Source organism: Chinchilla lanigera, unplaced genomic scaffold (genome assembly GCF_000276665.1).
Source record: "Chinchilla lanigera isolate Chin_1 unplaced genomic scaffold, ChiLan1.0 scaffold00086, whole genome shotgun sequence".
NCBI classification, from domain to species: domain Eukaryota; kingdom Metazoa; phylum Chordata; class Mammalia; order Rodentia; family Chinchillidae; genus Chinchilla; species Chinchilla lanigera.
The window spans coordinates 5547324-5567812 of NW_004955487.1; the positions used below are offsets into that span (position 1 = coordinate 5547324).

General features: G+C 55.4%; 1 protein-coding gene across 2 annotated transcripts in view; it reads left to right on the forward strand.

Annotated features, from left to right (window-relative positions):
• Nucleotides 1-20489, forward strand: part of Hpcal1 (hippocalcin-like 1) — a 54695-nt gene that overhangs the window by 529 nt on the left and 33677 nt on the right. The gene's annotated exons all lie outside the window — the stretch shown is intronic.

Genomic DNA, 20489 nt, shown 5'->3' on the forward strand with positions numbered 1-20489 from the left:
TCCCTGCCGCGCCGTGCAGTGCGGAGCTCGCGCCTGGGTTCGGTCCGCGAGGCCCACGTGGGCCGGCGCCCACTGATGGGCGCCTCCTCCGGGCCACGGACAGGGGCCGAACGGAGTCCCGGCCTCCCGCGCCCGGCACTGCGCCCCGGGCCGGACGCGCCACCCTCGGGGTCGCGGTTTGTGTCTGCGCGCCAGGAGACAGCTGCTCCCTGGGGGCTATGGCGACGGTTGGGACGGGAACGCATGGAACAGCTCCTGGCACAATGCCTGGCACGTAGTAGGTGCTGCGTGCGTTGGATTCTCTCTCTTTAGAATTATTTTTCTTTTATTGTGGGCGAGGCTCTCACCACCCCCACGCAGTGCTCTGCGCCTCTCTCCTGGCCGCAACTTAGCGAGAAGCGGCAGGTTCGCTAAAGTTTCCGCCGCGCTGCTTGCTTGGCTCCTCTGGGGCTGCGCGTTGGGCCTTGGGGTGCGCGGGATCGCCGGACGCCCGCTCGTTTTCACCAGAGGCTCCTGCGCTCCGTCTTGGGGGTCCCTCTCCTGGCCAGAAGGTAGCGACTGCAAGTCGGGATACCTTTTGTTCAACAAGTGCCTGGTCTCCGGGGAACACGCCACGGGTGTGCAAGAGCCGCCCCCGGCAGACAGGCACCGGTCTGGGGCTCCCGGCCTGGCCACCCAAATGCCACCCCGTTGTCGTTAGGGAGGTTGTCTGCCAGGACACAGAACCTTGCTGCAGGCCTGGGCGTCGGGCACCTCCAGTCCCACACGGATGGATACCTTGGCATCAGCCTGGTGCGTCAGCGGAGGTCAGCATGAGACCCGTCCTTCTAGTCTCACACCTTCGCTTACACACGTATTTCCCTTGGGGACCGACCACGGGTAGAGCTAAACCGACTGGCCACGCACGCTGCTTTTAGCAGGAGTCGGGTGAGCTCACCTGAGCACCTGCTCGGCACCCACAAGGCAGCTCGGGCTGCCAGTCCTTGCTGAAGTCATTTCTTCTCTCCACTGCACTGGTTCCTTCCCCCGGGACCCTTCCTGGTGGCAGAGAGAGCTGGGCAGCACAGGCCTCGAAGTGCCCGGGGCTCTCAAATGGAGCCTCAGAGCGGCCGGGAGGAGCTGCAGGCCCCCCTGCCCCGGTGTAGGACGCAGTTCCAACCAGCAGTACCTGACTCCGGGGTCCAGCCCCGTGATGGCTAGCCAGGGCATATCAAGCTGATTGCGTCCTGATTTGGTGCTGGGCTTACTTCGAATGTATCCTGTTTTCTGTTTCATCCGGTGATTTTATTCCTTCCAGGAGGAAAGGGCTTTGGATCTGAATCCTGCTCTCTCCTATCATCAGATTCAATTTTTTTTTTTTTTTTTTTTTTTTTTTTCAAAAACCAATCTGGCTTTGAAAGCTCAGGAGACAGACCAAAAAGCTGTATTGTTTTGGTCGTTTTGCTAGCTGAAGCCAGCCCTTTGTCTCCAGCAAACCTGTGTTTGGCCCTAGGTCTATTTCTGTTTCACTTTTGAAAGTGCCTGTAATTACTGGGCTCTTGAGGTTTTATTGGATCATGTGCCAGAGGGAAGGCCAGGGGCTCCACTTTCCCCGGCTGTGGGCTGTGGTGCCACCCTCGAGCCTTGGCCGCTCCTGTGGCGTGCCACTTTTACGCTGTGTTGAAGGTGGAGCATGACTGTCTGTGTCAGAACTGCTTGGGAGACGTGGCTTTGGGAATCACATCCCTAGCAGTGATGGCAGAAAACAGAGCAGAAAACAGAAAACCCCAGAAGAAAAGAAAGCTGCCCAAACTGCAGCAAGAACCTGTCCCTTCCCAAAAGCCCTCCCAGAGAGAGGCTTGAAGAGAAAGGAAACCACTGTGTGTGTCGGGGGGTGTTGCTTCGGAATGGACCTTCTGCCCTATTTCCGCCCCAACTGGGCAGAATTCAAAAACCAAGCCATGGCAGAAGCTTGGTCTCCGTTTGGTGCAGAGGTTCCAGCTGCCCAAAGCCTGGTGCTTACCCGGCTCCATCCCTGCCTGCAACCCCAGTGAGTTTCCCTGTGCAGTTCAGAGTGCCCACACCTTCTGCCTTCAGACTATGCACTTCCAGTACCGTGCTGGCCTCGGCAGGGCTGTGCTGTCTCCACTACCACGCCGGGTGTCAGCGAGCAGCGTGCTCTCCGGGGTGTTTGCCATGTCGTCGTGTCCCCCCCTCCCCCGCTTACTCCAGCCCTAGGATTGCTGGCAGAGAACCACTGTCACTCTCAGACCAGTGAACATCCAGGATGGTAGCTAGCAGGGGCCCTAGGCTAGCCTTGGCCCTGAACGTGAAGTGACTGGGCAGCTCAAGTTTTATCTAGATTGGGCTTGGGTTTGGCTTTCCAGCAAGTTCTGAACTGTGCTTGTTTGCTGTGGGAGGATGCTTAGAATTTATGAGTCTCCAGCCCAGGCTTGATAGGGGATTCTGCACGTTTTGCCAGGATGTGAACCCCTGACGTCATTGCGCTGGAGTGGGAGGTACATTTGGAGTTAGGGTGAGCAGACACTTGTAGATTTTAATCATGCTCTATTTTGGGGGCTTCCCATTCTCTCAAAGCCTTATTTATTTATTTATTTATTTTGTCTTTTTGAGACAGGGTCTCACTATGCAGTTCAGGCTGGCCTTGAACTCGCTATGTAGCCCAGGCTGGCCTCGAACTTGCAATGATCCTTCCGCCTCAGCCTCTCAAGTGCTGGGATTACAGGCGTGCGCCACCAAAAATAAAAAAAAATTAAAAAAATTTTTTTAGACAGGGTCTCACTGTATAGTTCATGTTGCCCTTGCACTCACTATGTAGCCCAGGTTGACCTTGAATTTATGTCAATTCTCCTGCCTCAGCCTACCAAGTGGTGGAATAACAAGTGCGCGCCACCACACACGTTTTCTTCGGTCATGCTGAGTTACTTCCTTGTTTTCAGTGAGCTGTGCATCTGTGAATCTGGTCCTTTTGCCTTAGGGTTGAGTTTCTGGTTGGGATGTCAGAGATAACTGTGTATGGAGGTGCTGGGTGGGTTTAGGGGCTCTCTTAGTGTCACTTGCCTGACTGAAGGGATGTTTCAAGACACTTTTTAACCAAAAAAAAAAAGTGGTGCAAGTTGTCATAAAAGTTCAGGTAATCAATACAGTTTGACAGGCGGGACATTTCTAGAGGAGGACAGTTCCACTGGGCAACCTCCCCAGCCCCAGGTGGAACATTTCTTAGGTGCTGCTGAGCACGGTGCAAGTCTAAAGAACTTTTTTCTTTTTTATCATCGCAAAAGCGCAATAAAACCTTAGAGCATCCTGCCTTGGCCACGTCATTTCGAGTCAGATTGAATTTCAGAGGCAGAGCTTCACATCTCTGCAGTTTTGGGGCACGACTAAAGAGAGGGGTGTTCTTGGGGCTTCTTTTCCTTTACCTAAATAAACCTAGGCTGGGTGGGGTGGCACACACCTGTCATCCCAGCAAAGGGAAGGCTGAGGCAGGAGGATCACTGCGAGTTTGAGACCAGCCTGGGCTATCTGGTGAGTTCAAAGCCAGCCTGAACTTCATAGCAAGACCCTGTTTCAAAAAACCAAACGCAAACCAAACAACTTAGTACACTCCCAGCACCTGCTAACTGGGTGGCTGTGTTTTCTGGGTGCTACTGTAATTATTTTTTTCCTTCACTTGAGGTCCAGCCCAAGTTGGCTGGAAGCCAGGAGCCTGGGGTTGGAGGGGCAGGTAATGGGCTTCCGGGCTGCCAGCCTGGCTAGGGCAGCTCTGAGCTCAAGGTTGCCAGGACCCTGAAGGAGGAAGAAAGCTTTGGGGGTGTGTGGTTCCCCTTTCCATATCTTCCGAGGTTTTGCTCCTGTGCCCTTTACCTGCAAGACCCTTCTCAACCTTTTCTCCCTTTATATCAAGAGATGCAATAATTCATATAAAATATATCCATTATAACTATACAGTTCTGCCCAGTGTGTTGATGCACACCTGTAATCTTAGTGCTAGGGAGGCTGAGGCAGGAGGATTGCCATAAGTTCAAGGCCAGCCTGGGCTGCGTAGTGAGATCCTGCCACAAAACAAAAAACAGACAAAGAAAGAAGCGTACAGTTCAAAGATTTTCAGAAAATTGACAGAGTTGTGCAACCACTACCATAATTCAGGTTTTTTTTTTTTAAACTACTGGGAATTGAACCCAGGGCCTTTGCACTAAGCTCCATCCCAAGACCTTTTTTATTTTTAATTTTGAGACAGGTTCATGCTAAGTCACTAAACGGCCCAGCCTGGGCTTAACTTGGGATCTTCCTACTTCAGCCTCCCAGAGTGCGGGGATGACAGGCATGCGCCGCCACATGCGGCCTGCTGCCACTTTTTAAATCTTGGATGGTGATGCTTCCTCTGCTACTAAATATCCCTTCTCTGCCAGGCCTAGTGGTGCACACCTGCAATCCCAGCACTCGGGAGGCTGAGGAGGCAGGAGGATTGTTGCGAGTTCGAGGCCAGCCTGGGCTACAAAGTGAGCTCAAGTCCAGCCTGAAGTGCATAGCGAGACCCTGTCTCAAAAAGACAAAAAAAAAAAAAATTTCTTTTCCAATTCGAGTTTAAGGCATCTGAGGTCGGTAGCAGTGACAGGTATGCATGTGAAGGCTTCCAGCAGGGCCCCAGGGGCAGTGTGGAGTTTGGAGGGCAGCACCAAGCATCCTCACAGCTTCACAGCTTTGGAGAAGCACCCCTCAGGTCACACCAATTCAGGGGTGACCCTGAATTGGGGGCTGCCTCACGGCTCAGCAGCTTATCCCCCTCTGGCACAGGAAGGGGCTTGCTGCTTTGGCCACAGAGGGGGTTCCGTAGACATCCCGGCCACATCCTGGGCCGGGCTTGGCCTCTTCTTCCTGGGCCTGGGGCCGGGGCTGGGGCCGAGGAGTGGTGCTTTGCAAACCAGGTCCCTCAGAAGAGCTGGGTGAGCCGGTGGTCGTTCTGAGCCCCCTGTGGGGTGAGAGGTCGGCATGTGGCAGGGACAGGAAGGGCCCCTCACTGCCACCCTTCGCCCCTATCCCGTGGCCAGGACCTGTCTTCGTTCACCAGCCACAAGGTCACCGGCACTGCCATTGTCACAGCCTCAGCACTCACCCCAACCTTTGGGCCTTGCTTTGCACAGCCCTTTCCTGCTCAATTAGTTGTGCGCTTTTCTGTGAGCACCAGGAGTTGAACCTGGGCCTTCACACTCAGCTGTCTCCAGCCTCCCTCCCTCCCCACTTTTTATTTTGAGACAAGAGTTTTGCCAAGTCAGTAAGTTGCCCATTCGGGGCTCGGGCTTGCAGTCCTCCTGCCTCAGCCTCCCAGAGTGCTGGGATGGCAGGCAGGCAGTGCCATGCTGGGTTAGTGTTTTTATGACCTTCCCACTGCCTGCTGCGGGGCTGAGGAGGAGTCCGGAGGGACGGGAGGGTTCAGCGTAAGAGAATGCAGATTGACGGTGGCAGCAGGGTTCTTAGGGGCCCTGTGGATTTCTCCTCGTGGACCCTGCCTCTTTGGTACGGAGCCTGGAGCGTGACGCATGCCCAGATGTGCGGCTGCAGCTGGCCGCCCCCACTCGCTCAGCTGTAGGTTGGCGGGCGCTGAATTATTTAAACATCTCGGCAGCTGCCTGAAGGTGCAGTGGCCAGGCCAGCGCTCTAATGCTGTTTCTGTGCATGTTGTTGTCTACCACATTTTGTTCTGTGAATTCACTGAAATTGTGCAACAGGCCAAGGTTGTAGCTCAGCAGCACGGGGCCCGCCTGGCCAGCGTGAGGCCCTGAGTTCAATTCCTGGTCCCCCCCCAAAAAAATTGTGGGAGAAGATGGGTATGGTGGGGCACACCTGTCATCCCAACACCTGGGAGGCTGAGGCAGGAGGATCTCAAGTTCAAGCCCAGTGTGAGCAACTTAGTGAGGCCCCATTTCAAAATAAAAACTAAAAAGGGCTGGGCATGGAGCTGAGGGTAAAGGCTCTGAGTTCAACCCTTCAGTGTCTCCCCTCAAAAAAAAACCATCATGGGCCCCTGGGTGCTGGAGGGGCCCTATGCATCCTTAGCATCTGGCTTTGACTCTGCATGGGGAGCACTTCCTCCACCTTTCACCTTCCTCAGTTGTCTAATGGGGTTCGGGCCGGATAACCACTAAGTCCTCCATCCGCCCTACAGTTCAGCAGAAGTGTTAGGAGAATGTAAATTTGCACGCTGGAGTGTACCCGGTGCGGGGCAGGAAGAGAATTCGTCCAGCTAAATTGACTGCAAGAAAAACTCAGCTCTTAGAAAATGCAGCGTCGTTAGCAGCTGCCGCAGGGAGCACAGGGGAGGAGGGAGAAGTGGGGGGCTGAAGTTGGGGAGCAGAGCTCTGTGTGTGGCTCCCACCAACTAACCTTTTCTTTTAACTTCTGGGACTAAGGAATCTGAGGTTAAGAGGACAGCATCAGCCTGGTCAGCCTGGCTTGGTGGCCCACGCCTGTAAGCCAGCACTCCGGGAGGCTGAGGCAGGAGGACGGCACGTTCAAGCCCAGCCTGGGTAACTTAGTGACTGTCTCAGAACAAAAAATGAAAGGGGCGGGGAGGGAGTTCAGTGTGAGGGCTCTGGGTTCCATCCCAGTCCCCACCACCACCACCGCCAAGAAGGCGGAGAGGACAGGAGCGCGTGTGAGCGAGAGGACGCCCGGACCCGAGTGTCAGACCGGCAGACTGAGCTCCGTGTTTGAGACAGGTCAGCATCTGGGAGTGTCACACAAGACACGCGATTGTACTATTTCCAAACTAACGGTATATCTAGCAGCGCAAACTACTGACCAGATTTTGCCTTGAGTTGGTCTTGTTAGCAAATTCCTAAGACTTCTTTTGAAATTAGCACATTTGTGGATGTAGAAATTAGCCAGAAGGGTTGGAAACCAGCAGTTGGAGCATTTTTCCTAAGTGCGGGACTGGAGGCAAGAGGCAGAGTTATGCGGAGTTTTAGTTCACATGCGTTTGGGAGGCAAGAAAAGCCAGAGAGCAAACAAACACAGAAGCGAAGGAAACGCAGAGTCGCAGGCAGTGGCAGGACCTGGCGGGACTGTGGGTGTCTCTGTTTCCTGCTTTTCTGTATTCCTGTGCTCTCTCCATCTTCCAGTGGCCAGGTATTACCTCCGCAGTTAGAAAGAAAAATGATTTAAGAGGAGACCCAAGCACCCTCGGCCCTTGCTGATCCTCTTAATTTGCTCCTGGATTCCTTTTTTTTTTTAAATCTCCGCACTGGCTAGAACCTGCAGCTTCCAGACCTGTGGTCGCTTGAACCAACGGGAATTTATCATGAAATATCCTTAGCATCTGTGCCCGGAATCGGAATTAACACTGAGCAAGTGCATAAACTCAGTAGAAAGAAAACAAAAATGTCCCGAGTCTTCCTGAAATTCCCCAGCGTTCAGGTGTGGCAGAGCGAACTCACAGTGGGCTTCGTCTGCGTTTGCTCGGATCTGGTTCTTCCCTGTGCCTGGACCTGGAAGGAGGCTTTGCAGCCCTGGCTTCTTGTCATTGTTGTTTGTTTTTGAGACAGGATCTTGCTGTATCATTCAGGCTGACCTTGAATTCACTATGTATCTCAGGCTGGCCTTGAACTCAGCAATCCTCCTGCCTCAGCCTCCCCATCCTGGGATTATGGGCGTGCACCACTACACCCAGCTCCCTTGGGTGCTGACACCACCAGCCCCTCAGGTCCCTCTCATTGTCTCTGCATGTCCAGGAATTATCTCCTTTCTGTCTGTCTATCCAGCCAAGTGTGCACTATCTCTGTTTGTCTGTTTTGGTTTTGCAGTGCTGGGGCTGGAACCCAGGGCCTCACAGGGAGCTATATCTCTGCCCTGGTTTTTTTTTTTTTTTTTTAATTTTGAGGGAAGGTCTCACCAAGTCACCATTACATTGCCCAGGCTGGGCTTGCATTCTCTCTCGATCCTCCTGCCTCAGCCTCCCACACTGCTGGGATTACAAACTTGTACCACCACACCCAGTACTAGCTCAGTGTTTGAAAAATACCTTCCTAGTTCCTGTCATTGCTGCTCCTGTGTGACCCGCAGAGAGTGGACTTGCTCCCTCCAGCTCTGACTGGGGTCGACTCGGCCAGCACTTGACGCTGGCTTGACTGGATTTAAGCAGGGCCCTTGCGTCTCTCGTTAGGGCCGTGCCTGTCTTTCGGTGGCCTCCTTCCCAGGGCTGTTATCTCCCGACATTTTCAGAGGTTGAATCTCTCTGAATCCAGGATATTGAGTCAGCAGCAGTGGACCGTTATGAAGAGGAGGCCAGGCATCAGAGAAATCGGCTGAAATGAAAGATTAATTTCAGGGTGGACGAAGGAGAGGGAAGCGGGGTGCTGGGCATCCTCTAGGCAAATAACACTGCTGTAAAATGTGGGAAACCCCAGCCTGCCTCTGCTACCGACTCAGTGTAGATTGGACAGTTAACAAATCACCTCTTTATAGCCCTCTGTTGGTATTTATGATCTGGAGAAAGAAAATTGCAGTTCTCAGCGAAATTCCATCACGTCTGGTACCATAACTTCAGGATCTTCCCATACGGAAGCTAAATTTAAAAAGAATGAATATGGCTCCTGTGTTCAGAACTTGTTCTTCCAGACGCTAGGTCCTCGGGTAATTCCGCATCCAACATCAAGGCAGGAAGCTGCTTGCTGATCACTGGAGACAGCTGGGTTGCCATGGAGACCAGGTGTGTCGTGGTTTCCTGGGTACCCCGGTGGTCCTGGAGAAGCAGTACACTTTAAGGTGATATTTCCTTTTTTTTTTTTTTTTAAGGTGATATTTCTTGAAAAAGTACAAGTGCGTTTTTCTAGGCAAAGGTCAGACACTGTAGGTGACACAGACCGTGATTTCTGGCATGATTGGCGCTCAGTTCTGTTTTTGCTTAATTGTTTACACCATAACACCTCCCCTCTTCCTGCCTGCCGGAATCGCTTCCTTGCACGAGACCATCTATCAAAAACAACCATGACACCGCGTCATAAAGCCAGGGGCACCAGCTTCGGCATGGACAATCCTTGCCCTTTAGAGTGGCACACATTAGCTCAGCAGTCACCTGCCATGTGCCAGGCACTGATCTGTGCCCAAAGGCCCGGTGTCAGTGGGGACAAAACACCCGAGATAAACAACTTCAAAGGAAGGAAGGTGTATTTTGGCCCCATTTCAGTCCATGGTCCTTGGGGCCTGTGGTGGCCCAGGGCATCATGGCCTCATGGCATGGACACAGGGCAGAGGAAACGGCTCACCTTATGGTGGCCAGGAAGTAAAGGCAGACACAGGAAGGGGTGGGTCCCAGTAGCTCCTTAAAGGCCACGCCCCAATGACCTCATTGCCTCTCATGAGGCCACACCTCTTAAAGGTCCCACCACCTCCCAGGAGCACCACAGGCTGCTGTCCAAGCAGCATCTGGGCCTTTGGGGGTGGGTATTTCAGATGGAAACTGGAACAGCCACAGGCTGTTGCTTGGAGGAGGACCTGGGCGTGTCTGCGCTGACTTCCTGTCAATCTGGGGGCGAGACCTTCCACAACTGTCCCTGTGGGGTGAGGGCCAGTGTCCTGTTGGACGGCTCATGCCTCAGCTGCTTGATCTGTTATTCACAGGCGTTTTGTTTTGTTTTGTGTTTTGAGTCAGGGTCTCACTGTGTAGTGCTGGCTGGCCTTGAACTTGTGGCGACTCTCCTGCCTGAATACTGGGCTCACAGGTATGCACCACCATGCCTGGCTCACGGGCATTTGCTGAAGGTGGCACAGCACTTTATCAGCTGGGTGGTCGCTCTGTCCCTCCTCCTGGGTGGGGCTCGGAGAAGAAGGGCTCCTGCGTCCCTATGGGCGGCAGCTGGGCACATGCTTGTCAGTACTGGGGACATCCAGGGGCTGAGCGTGACGTGGGTGACATCGAGGGACAGAGCCCGGCTCCATGTGCAGTGGAGACTGGAGACCAAGCCCAGGTGTCAGGTGCCTGGGACTTAGAGACGGTGCTTTCTTCCAAGTCTCATTTGAGGATCAAGTGTCTTTCTGTTTTTCTTTTCTTTTATTCCTTTTTTTTTTTTTTTTCAGTATTGGGAATTGAACACAGGGTCTTTGCACTGAGCTACAACATCTTCCCTTTTTTTCTTTTATTTTGAAACAGGGTCTTGCTACAAGCCCAGGCTGGGCTCAACCTTGGGCTCCTCCTGCCTCAGCCTCCCAAGAGTGCTGGGATGACAGGGGCGCACTGCCCTGCCCGGCTCCTTTCTGGCCCCTGGTTTGGAAATGCACTTCCTGAACATTAGCACAGTCCCTGCCCTGCCCAGGGTCGGCCTGTGTTTCTGTCTCCCTCCTGTGAGGTGTGAGGCCCGGAGCCTCCCTGAGGAAACCGGAAAACGTTCTCATCCGCCCGAGCCCGGGAGCGACCTGCCGTCTAGTCCTGAGAATACGCGTCTGCAGAGCTGGGCAGACAGCACAGCTCGGTGTCACCGCACTGATCAGAGGGGCTGGGGTGGGCGCAGTTTGAAACTTGCTGTCTGCTGGTATCCGGCTGCGAGGAGCCAGTCCTGGGCACAGACAGCGTGCCTGAAGAGTTTTAGGTTGTGAGTGATGAGGAGAGAGAAGGCGTCTTGGTCTCCACTGAGCCTGGCAGAGAAGAGCTATGTAGCTCCTGGCCTGCTCCAGGCTGCCTCCTCCTGGAAGCCCCTGGGATTTCCCCGGGGCAGTGCTGCGGAGCTCCCACAGCCTGGTCCTCTGCAGAGCTCTGGGCCTGTCAAATCGCCATGGAAACGGACAGGGACCTGGTGTTGTGCTGTTTATGCAGAAGCAGGGCCTGGAGGTTTGACCCCAGGTGGGGAACAACATCATCCATCAGGGCCCCAGCCTAGCCCTTTGCCCAGCTCTCGCTCGCCTCCGTCCCCCTGGAGCTGTGTCCTGGACAGTCAGGACAGAGGTGCTGCTTTCCCAGGCTGAGGTTTCTGTGAGCAAGAAACGGCAAGGGGCTGAGGGGGTGCTTCAGCAGTGGGACAGGGAAGAGGTAGAATTTTTCTTCTAGGGACAGTTTTTTTTTAAATATTAAGATATAGTTCACACACCCCCATTGAAAAATGTACAGTTTAGCCTGGTGTGGTGGCACAAACCTGTCATTCCAGTGCTTCGGAGGCTGAGGCAGGAGGGTCCCCACAAGTTCCCGGCCAGCATGGACTGCATAGGGAGACCCTGTCACATCTGATGTGTCAGTCCATGGTCATTTGGCTCCAAGGCAGGAACAGCATGGCAGAGGGACCTGGCGGAGGGGAGCTGCTCCCCTCATGGCCGCAGACAGGGATGGGAGGAGCCGGGGACAAGAACGCACCCTTCCAGGTCCCACCCCAGTGACCTCCTCCAGCCAGGGCCTGCCTCCTAGAGCACAGTCAGCCAGGAAGGAACCCACTGATGAGCTCAGCAGCCTGTGGTCCAGTCACGTCACACACAGGACATCTAGATCTAAACCGTAACACTGCCAGGAAGAAATCCCACCGCTGTTAGGAATGCCTCCTCAGTCCCTCTCGTCCCCAGCCAGAAGACTTCAGGATCTGCTCATTTGACCTGGGGGGTGAGGTAAGCACAGACTCTGCATCTTCCTTGTGTGGACCCCACACTAAGCATAAAGTAGTGCAGCTCCACTGGGTCATAGTCGTATCCATACTTTCTGCTTTTATAGGACTGTATACTATTCCCTTGTGCGAATAGCCCCCTCTTGGGTTTATTTATCTATGACAAGCACTGGGGCCGCTTCTGCCTTGGGTTATTGTGGGATATGGTGCTAGGAACACTTGGTGCAAGTGTCACTGTCATACAGCTTCCTTTCTCTTAGGTGTGTGGAGAGTGAGGTTTTACTTCGGGGGTCAGAGGAAGCCACAGGAAGGTGACCATTAGCAGAGAAATGAGGGCGCTGGCCCCTGGAGGCACAAGAGGGAACAGCAGGTGCTTCTTTTCTCCCAGAAGGCTGGAAAGTGAAAGCCTGACCTCTCAGCCAGGGGAAGCCAGAGAGTTTCGGCCATGAGGTGTTAGTTCAAGGCCCAGGGCAAGGGCTTCCCTTTCTAAATAAAGAGCCCAACTCCCTTTCTAAATAAAGAGCCCAGCTCCCAAAGGCAGGCATTTGGCTCATCCATCTTCTTCCTGTCTGGAAAGCCTATGTGACTTCCGGAAGTAGGGCAGCCCTCTTGTGACCATGAGGCTGCAATCAGCATGCTCAGAACAATGAAGCTGAAGAAGACTGGGTCCTTGACAGGCTCTTGAATCATTGCCTGAGCCCTAGACCTCAACCCCCAGCTCTTTCATTTTGTGACACAAAGAAAGCCCTTTCTTGTCTAGGCCAGGCTGTGTGTTATTTGCAATGAATAGAATAGATTACCAAACCCAGTCTGTGTCATTCCCAAGTCCCCTGTGTACACCATGGCCGGTCAGACCTGCATGGAGCAGGTCCTGCTGCTTCCTGTCCTCCACCCCAGCCAGCTGGCCACTGAGGTGGTCAGCGGGGGACAGACTCTGTCTCTGGCAGGCTTCTTATTTTCTTTTCGCTCTCTGAGCCCTTCTGCTGGGAACCCAGACGTCTTTCCCCACTGTACCGGGCAGCACCCACTTCCTTCAGGAAGCAACCCAACATCGGGCGTGGTGGCGCACTCCTGCCGTCCCAGCACTCGGGAGGCTGAGGCAGGAGGATTGCTGTGAGTTTGAGGCCAGCCTGGGCTACATAGTGAGATCCTGCCTCAAAAAACACAAACAAGGGAACAAACAAAAAGCAAGCATTCATCTCAAGCAACTGATCTGCTTTTCCTGCTGTCCCCTGTGGTCCTTGTACCCGACGTCCTTGTCTAGCACATCTCAGGGGCTGGCATTTTCTGAAAAATAGGTCTTTCGTCCCCGTAGGCAAAGCCCTGGAGTGCAGGGACCAACCTTGTGCCGTGGCCTCTGTCCCACTTTGGGCCCCTCCTCAGGTCTGATGAGGTGCTGCTCAGTCCCTCGGTCCCATGTTGTCTGGGATCCAGCGAGGGCATTAGGCCGTGTCCTCCGAGGACGAGGACGTCAGGAGGTGGCAGCATCCGCTGGTGCCAGGCTGTCCCTGGCGGGAGCTCTCTGCCCCATTGTTAGAAAGGCGAAACCCAGACGGGTAGGTTCTGTAAAAGCCAATTAGAGGAAATTAAATGCAAACACCGGTCCATTGTAATGTTAATCTCGAATCCGGATCCATCGGGGTTGTGGAAATGCCAAAGTTGTTAGGGCTGTGGTTGCCATGGCAGCTGAGCTGCGCACCAGCGGCCCTGCGCCCACAGTGGGCAGACGGACCGACAGACAGCATCATCTGTGTGTGGGGCAGCGGTGCGCCATGCCCTGCGGGGGCCTGCGGGGCTCCCCATGGCCGAGTGTGTGGGTCAGGAGACCGCTGAACCCCAGGCCAGGTTTGTCCGGAATTCCCTGGAGGGGGCCTTGGGAGAGGAGTCGCTTCTATCGACCTCGGTTTCCTCGCTTTATGCGCAGCTTGCACAGGGCTGGGAGGCCCCGTTGGGGTCTCGGGGTTTTGAACCCCGCACAGTCTCCCCCGACTCAGGCTGGAAGGCCTGCTTTGCATGCAGGGTTTTCCTTTCAGATGGGCCTCTCCATCATCTCTTAAATGGAGTTGTTTCTCAGCTTCATCCTGGAGGCCCTACAGGCAAGAAGACTGTAGTGTTGGGCATAAGGCTGAGTCAGGAGGATCTCAAGCTTGAGCCCAGTCTGGGCAACTTAGTAAGACACTGTCTCAACATAAAATTAAAGAAAAGGCTGGGGCTGGGGCATAGTGACCCATGGGTCCAATCCCTAGGACTGAAGGTACACGGGGCCCAGAAGGTGATTTGTCCACGGTCTGGGACCCAGGGTGGTTGTGCCAGGCGGGTGTGTGGTTCCGTGTCTTGGATGTGGTGTGCGCTTCCCTACCTTCCCCAGCTCCTGCTCTGCCACCTGTCTCTTCCCTTCTCTGGGTTCACTTGGGCCTCATTAGTGCAGAGAGGAAGTACTTGCCCCAGTCCCTCTGGGGTGTTGCAAAAGCTTAGCCACTTGACTTTGGGGTCACCTGCCATCCTTGGCTTGTCATAGCAGATGATGGGGACCCTGCTTTCCAAACCTTGACCAGAGCTGGGCACTGTAATACACGCATGTAATCCTACTACTCTGGGAAGCTGAGGCAGGAGGATCTCAAGTTTGAGTGCAGCCTGGGCAGTTTAGCCACCGAGTGTGACCTTGCTTCAAAATTTAAAAATTACAGAAATGAGGGAGGGCTGGGGATGTAGTCAGTGCAAAGGCGCAAGATTCAATATGGTACTGTGATAAAAACAAAAACGAAAGACCAGCGTTGACTGGCCTCTTTGCAGGGTGGCCACTGGCAACGGCGCTGGCAGGGAGTTGTTGGGGAGACTGCCGGCTGCCTGGCTGCCTGGCTGCCTGCCTCCCGGGGGCTGCGCGAATGACTGCTCCCTTGGGCCAGGCTCTGGGCAGTGTCCCCTCCCGCTCCCCGTGCCTGTGAAACCTGCAGCTCGGCTCGCAGCAGATGCCCGTGGCTGCGCCTGGGCTGCGGGCCACTGAGGTCCTTCTCTCTGCTCTCCTCCGCCCTGCATCCTGCCGAGCTGGACCAGGGCCATCCAGGGCGGGCAGCCCTCTCCTTCCGGCCTTTGTGCCTGGCTTGGGCCCAGGCCTCCGCTCCCCTAGGAAGCTCTTGGCCTCCAGGCCGGATGAGCTGTCCTCCTGGGTGGCCTGAGCAGCTGCCCCACTGGGCTGGCTGTGTCACCTGACGCTGCTTGGGATCCAGCATCACCTTCCTTCCCCACCATGCCAGCGATCCGCGATCCGCGGCTGGGCGGAGGTCCTGCCCAGGCCAGGCATGTGGGGCTTGACTGAGGTGCTTTCTTCGGGCTCTGTGAGCCCCAAGCAAGTCCCCTGTCTTCTTTGAGGCTCAGTTTCCCTACGTGTAAATCACCCTGATCTAAGGAGGCTGCCGTGAAGATGGGAGGAGGGTTCGTGCACCAGAGCGCTCTCTTCTTCCTAGTGCCTTCCTTCCCTTAACATTGGGGATCAATTTCTGTTCTGATTTGATTTTTATTTTAAGACTCAGGCAGGAGCCAGTTTCCTGCAGCCATCTGCGGGTGTGCAGATTCTCACCTCCAGCCAGGACTTCATTCTGGCCCACAGCCTTGCTTATTCTGGAGGAGAATGGAGTTATTTAGAGCCGCGTCGTAGGGGGCTTAATTCCCCGGGAAGTGTTGCTGCAGATGGCGCCTGCGCTAATGGCTTACTCTGTCTGTCCTCGTAAGTGGGTGATTTGTCCTCCTCTCTCCCAGGCCTCTGCGGTTTAGGAAGCATGAAGGACTCATGCTGGGGTCCTTTCTGTCTCCATGCTCTGGATGGGGCTCTGGAGCAGGACACCCCCAGGGGACGGTGACACTGAGCATGACAACTGGTGTCTTCGCTGTCTCCCTGGGAACTCTCCACTGCAGCAGGTGACGGGGTCCATTTTACATGGGGTTACAGAGGCCCCAAGGACTAAGTGACCTCAGAGAGGTGCAGGGTACAGTTCCAACATGGTGGACTCTGCCCAGGACCCACGAATGTGTGACACTCAGCCTGGAGCCCTTGAGTGTCCATGCGATAGGAAGCTGGACTGTCAGCTTGGTTGGCTTGGGAGCCACCCAGGGGGCAGTAACGCCCGCCTCTGGCTGTGTCGGGGTGGCCATGGAGGGTGACCTTGGGGTCTGCTCTGTTCTCTCCCCTGTCTCTCTGGCTCTGTTCCGCAGCTCTGCTTCCTGCCACCATGAACGGGGCATCTTTGCTCCCCCTTCCGCCATGATGCTCCTGCCGTGGAGCTGCCAGCCATGGCCTGAGCCCCCGGAAACTGTGAGCCAGATAAATTTCTCTTCCTTTAGGTTGTGGGTGGCAGGTTCTTGGTCCCAGCAGTGACACACTGGGTAGGCCAAGATGGTGGCAGGGTGAGCTGGGTCTCTCCACTCAGTTGTGGACGCCCACCTTCTCTGATGCTCACAACTTGGACTGGAATCTACATGGTTTCCATCTTACAGACGCAGGTGCTGGGCATCTCAGCCCCAGCATCCTGCTAACCGCTCCCTCTTGGAGTTGCTTTCCTCCGTGCGTCTGTGTCTGTCTTCTCGGCTCTGCTTCTCCCGAGAGCCCTGGCCCACGCCTCAGACTTGGTCGCTCCCTACCGGACACCTCTGCCCTGGAGGTTTGGGCTCCCAGGGTTGTCGGAAAGCTGATTAGCATGGAGCTTGCTGCCTGCCTCACACCTCTGTGACGTGGATCAGTGAGACCAGGGAGCCTTGGGAGGCCCGGATGCTGAGACCCCTGCTGTAGTCCCGGGCACCTGCCGCCCCGCAGTCTTCAGTGAGGCCGCAGAGCCGTGGAGTCCTGAGCCTGCGGCTGTGCTGTGTGCTTGGTGGTTGTTTTTCTGTGCATTGCAGATCAGGGGCCTGGAGACGGGGAGCGTCCCGGTGACCCCTGTGTCAGCCAGACCCCGGAAAGGGAGTGTGGTGACATGTTCCGGCAGTGAGGGAAGCCTTCGGCAGCCCCTTCCCATGACCAGCGTCCCCCTTCCTGCCTGCTGCGTGCCCTTGGCCCGTGCCTCTCGGGGTGGCTCAGCCTTGATTTGTGGCACTTTCCTTAACGGAAGGCCCGCACTGGCCCTATCCAGCAGATGCACTTGGGGTGCAGGCCGCAGCCCCTCGGAGCAGGGCAAGGGCCCAGAGTCTAGCTCCAGGAGCCCGTCCTCTTACAGCCACGCACGGTTCTCAGCCTGCAGGACACTTCCTGTGGTTTTCTTTTCTCTTTGGTTTGTTGAGACGGTCTTGCTGTGGAGCCCAGGCTGGCCTCAAACTGCTCTGCTGGGCTCCGGCTGCCCGTCCCGCCCCTCCCGGTGCCCTCGGCTGGCTGTTCGGAGGTGGCCGTCCCAGCCTGCTCCTCTGTGTCACCATCCTCCTGGTCCTCTTCTGCCTCCGGGGACAGGGCTTGGGTCCTCTGACCCGGGGACCCTGGGAAGTCCAGCTGCAGGTGGAAGGTGCTATGGGCCTTTGGAGCCTCGGGCTGGGTTCCACACCCTCCGGGGCCACAGGGCAGCGTGACCCCACACCCGTCCAGCGTCTGCGGCCCTGCTGCCGCCGTGTCTCTGCCCCTCAGTCCTCGGTCTGCCCTCCCCATTCTGCCGCCCAGCCCGGATTCCTGAGCTGCTCTCCTCCCCCTCATTTCTCCTGATTTCCCAGGCTTTGGCCCTTTCATTCCATCGAAATTTCCCTGGAGCAGAATTGTGTTCTCTGACTTGTTCCTTCTTTATTTTATTTTTTGTTTATTGCAGTGCTGGGGATGGAACCCGGGCCTTCACACTGAGCTGCATCCCCAGCCCTTTTTATTCTTTCTTTTGAGACAGGCTCTCGATATGTCACTAAAGGTGCCCAGCCTGGGCTGGAACTTACGTCCTCCCGCCTCAGCCTCTCAGCCCTGGCTTGTTTATTAAGGCCCATCTTCCTCTGGGTTTCTGTTTTCTCTGGAACCATCCTTCCACTCCAGCCCCGACACGGGCCAGCTCCAGGCTGGCCTCAGCAAGTGGCTGTTGGTCCCCGGGCCTTCCCTGAACCAGCCTCTGCTCAGGCTGAGAGAGGTCAGGGTGGACTCTGAGCTCCCTCACCAGGCTTCAGACTTGGAAGGAAAAAATTCATCTGACACCTTCGTAAGGGTGAGAGCAACTCCAGCAGCCTGCAGTTGGGGCCAGCTCTTCTACGCCAGGGGACAGAGATGGGGCTCAGGTCCTTCTGCTGGGGACCAGAGCGTGTGGGGTCAGTGGTGGAGAATCACGGAGAGACCCCAGGGGTTGGCCAGAATCAGTGTGGTCAGTGCCGCAGAGGACCCTGTCTGTGCCGGTCGCACCGGCCGGCCCCGCCTGCAGCCTCCTGTCTGTGCTGGGTCTGCAGGTGGCCCCCTGGGTGCTGTGGATCATTCACAGAGACACTGCTCATTTTGTCATCCCCCTCAGCCCTGGGCCACAAACCAGGTGGCCATGAGGAGTCCCAGACACCTGGGCTTGGGGCCGCTTCAGTGGCTTTCTGGGCGCTCCCAGAGGACCTGGGCCTGTGCTGAGGTCAGGAAGTCACCACTGTGGGCTCAGGGGTCTTGTTTCAGAAGCACAGGCAGGAAGCCATTGCTGCAGGCTCCTAGGGCACCCGATGGCAGGTGTGCCCTCCGCCTGCCACCACCTGAAGCCCAGTGTCTACACGGCTCCCCTCTTTTTTTTTTTTTTTTTGGTTTGGTTTTTTGAGACAGGGTCTCACTGTGTAATCCAAGCTGACCTTGAATTGGCAGTAATTCTCCTGCCTCAGCCCTCTGAGTGCTAAGACTGCAGGTGTGGGTCACCACGCGCAGCTCTTACTTGGATTCTGAGGTGTGTCTGTCCTGTAACCATCCGCTTAAGATGTCCCTGGAGTCTGACGCAGTCACTTACACCCAGTGTCCCAAGAACATCCTCAGTCTGGGAAGGAATGACATAGTGTCATTTGTGTCCAGACTTTGCAAACACCTGGGCAGGCATGCAACATTGTGTCTTCGGAAATGTTGACCACCTCCCACTGCTCCTTCTCTCCCTGCCCACTGACCCCGACAGGGGAGTCGGGGGTCATGTCCTTACTCTCTCCGTGCATGTGCAGAGCCAGCAGGGTTTGGGGTGCAAGTGCTTCCTTGCTGTTCCACTCTAGGCCAGTGAGGCTCAGAGAGGGTGCAACCTTGGCAAGGGCTGCCCAGCCGGCAGCAGGGAAAGACCTCAGCCTGCTGGGTCTTGGCTCTGTCTCCGCCCACCTCCCACCAGGCCTTGAACAGACCCCTCCCTGCCCTTCCTGTGGACACACCCGTGGTCTGTCACACGGTCCTTAGGGAGTCCTGTCTGTCTGTAGTGGCACCTTGCCTTCTGTTCAGTCACTCCTAGCTCCTTGGCTTAATCTACATTAAGGTATCCCTGACCAAGCCTGGGCACTGGGCAGGGATTTACTATTTTTAGTCAAAGTCAGGGGAGCCCTGTAAATCCCGTTACTGGGAGGACCTGAGGAGGTGGGGCTGTGCGTGAGGGGCACGATGCGTGTGCAGTAGGGCACGCTCACCAGGCCTGTGTGGTGTCCTTCTGTATAGAGAGCCCTTCCCGGTCCTCCTCCGGGCCCAGGAAGTCTATATTTGTAATCTCATGGGAACGTTATTGGAATCCTATCGGTTAATTCCAACCTGTCACTCCCAGTGCAACCCATGGCGAGAATAAAGACACCAGGACATATTTGTCTTATGGGGAGCCAAGGGGTCCTAAGTCCAGCCACGATGGTGGCCATCCGGAACAAAGGCCTCAACCCAGGGCCGAACCTGGGTTTTATTTATTTTTTTATTATGATTCTTTTCTTTTTTTTTTTTTTTGGTACTGGGAATCGAACTCAGGACCTTGCGCTTGCCAGGTAGGTGCTTGTGCCGTTGAGCTATATCCCCGGCCCCAAACCTGGGTTTTATTAATTCGTGAAGAGGGGAGTGGCTTGGGGATGAGTGACTGTGAGAATGGTAGGGAGTACGTGAGCGCTGTGAGCTGGGCTGGGTAGGAGGTCTGAGATCACCTCTGCAAATGCAGAGAGAAGGGTGTGCAGAAAGAGTAAGCTGCACGTCACAACTGAGATAGTATCTAATGTTTTGGGGTCGGTGCTTCAGCTCTGAGGTGTCATCTTTTGTGTCCTGGAAAGTCATCGCTTCTTATCTCGAGGCTCCATCCCAGCGGGCGGGTTCTCCTTCCCGCCTCGCGCCGGCTCACACATGGGAGCTACAGGGGCGGGGCAACACTGCCCGGTCATCTTTGCTGCAAAACTACACATCAGCACCTCCACCGGACCAGTCTGCATTGCCTAAAGCCAGTGAAAGGGATAAGAAAAAGTGCTCTCTGGCTCTACACATATCAGTACACAGAAATAGGGTCAGGTTCGGCCAGAATGGAGACAATTGCTCCTCCTTCAAGGAGAGCCGCCCAGGTGCCCTCCACAATTGTGCTGCTGTGAAGTGTCCGCGGGGGACAGAGTGGCGTCTATCCAGCGGCTGAAGTCGATGTTGCCCTCACAGCTGAGTCACATTCAACTGTGTGCTTCCTTCCCAGGCTCCTGCGCAATTCAAGTACCCATTCTCAGGGTCTCGCTGTGTGGCTCAGGCTGGCCTCAAATCACAGTGACCCTCGTGCCTCAACCCCTCGAGTGCTGGGATGACAGGTGTGTACCACCATGCCTGACAAGTCCCTGTGTTAAAAACTACGTGAAACACAGAAAAGGCACAATCAGCGAGCAGACAGTTGGGCGCCAGGGCGAACTTGTCTCCCTGCGGCTTTGATCTCCAAGGCAGGGACGTGGTCTTTGATGTCCAATCTTGCGGGGCCAGCTGAGTCACTTGGGAGGGTGTTCGATGGCCCTGAGCCAGGGTTCATTTTGTAA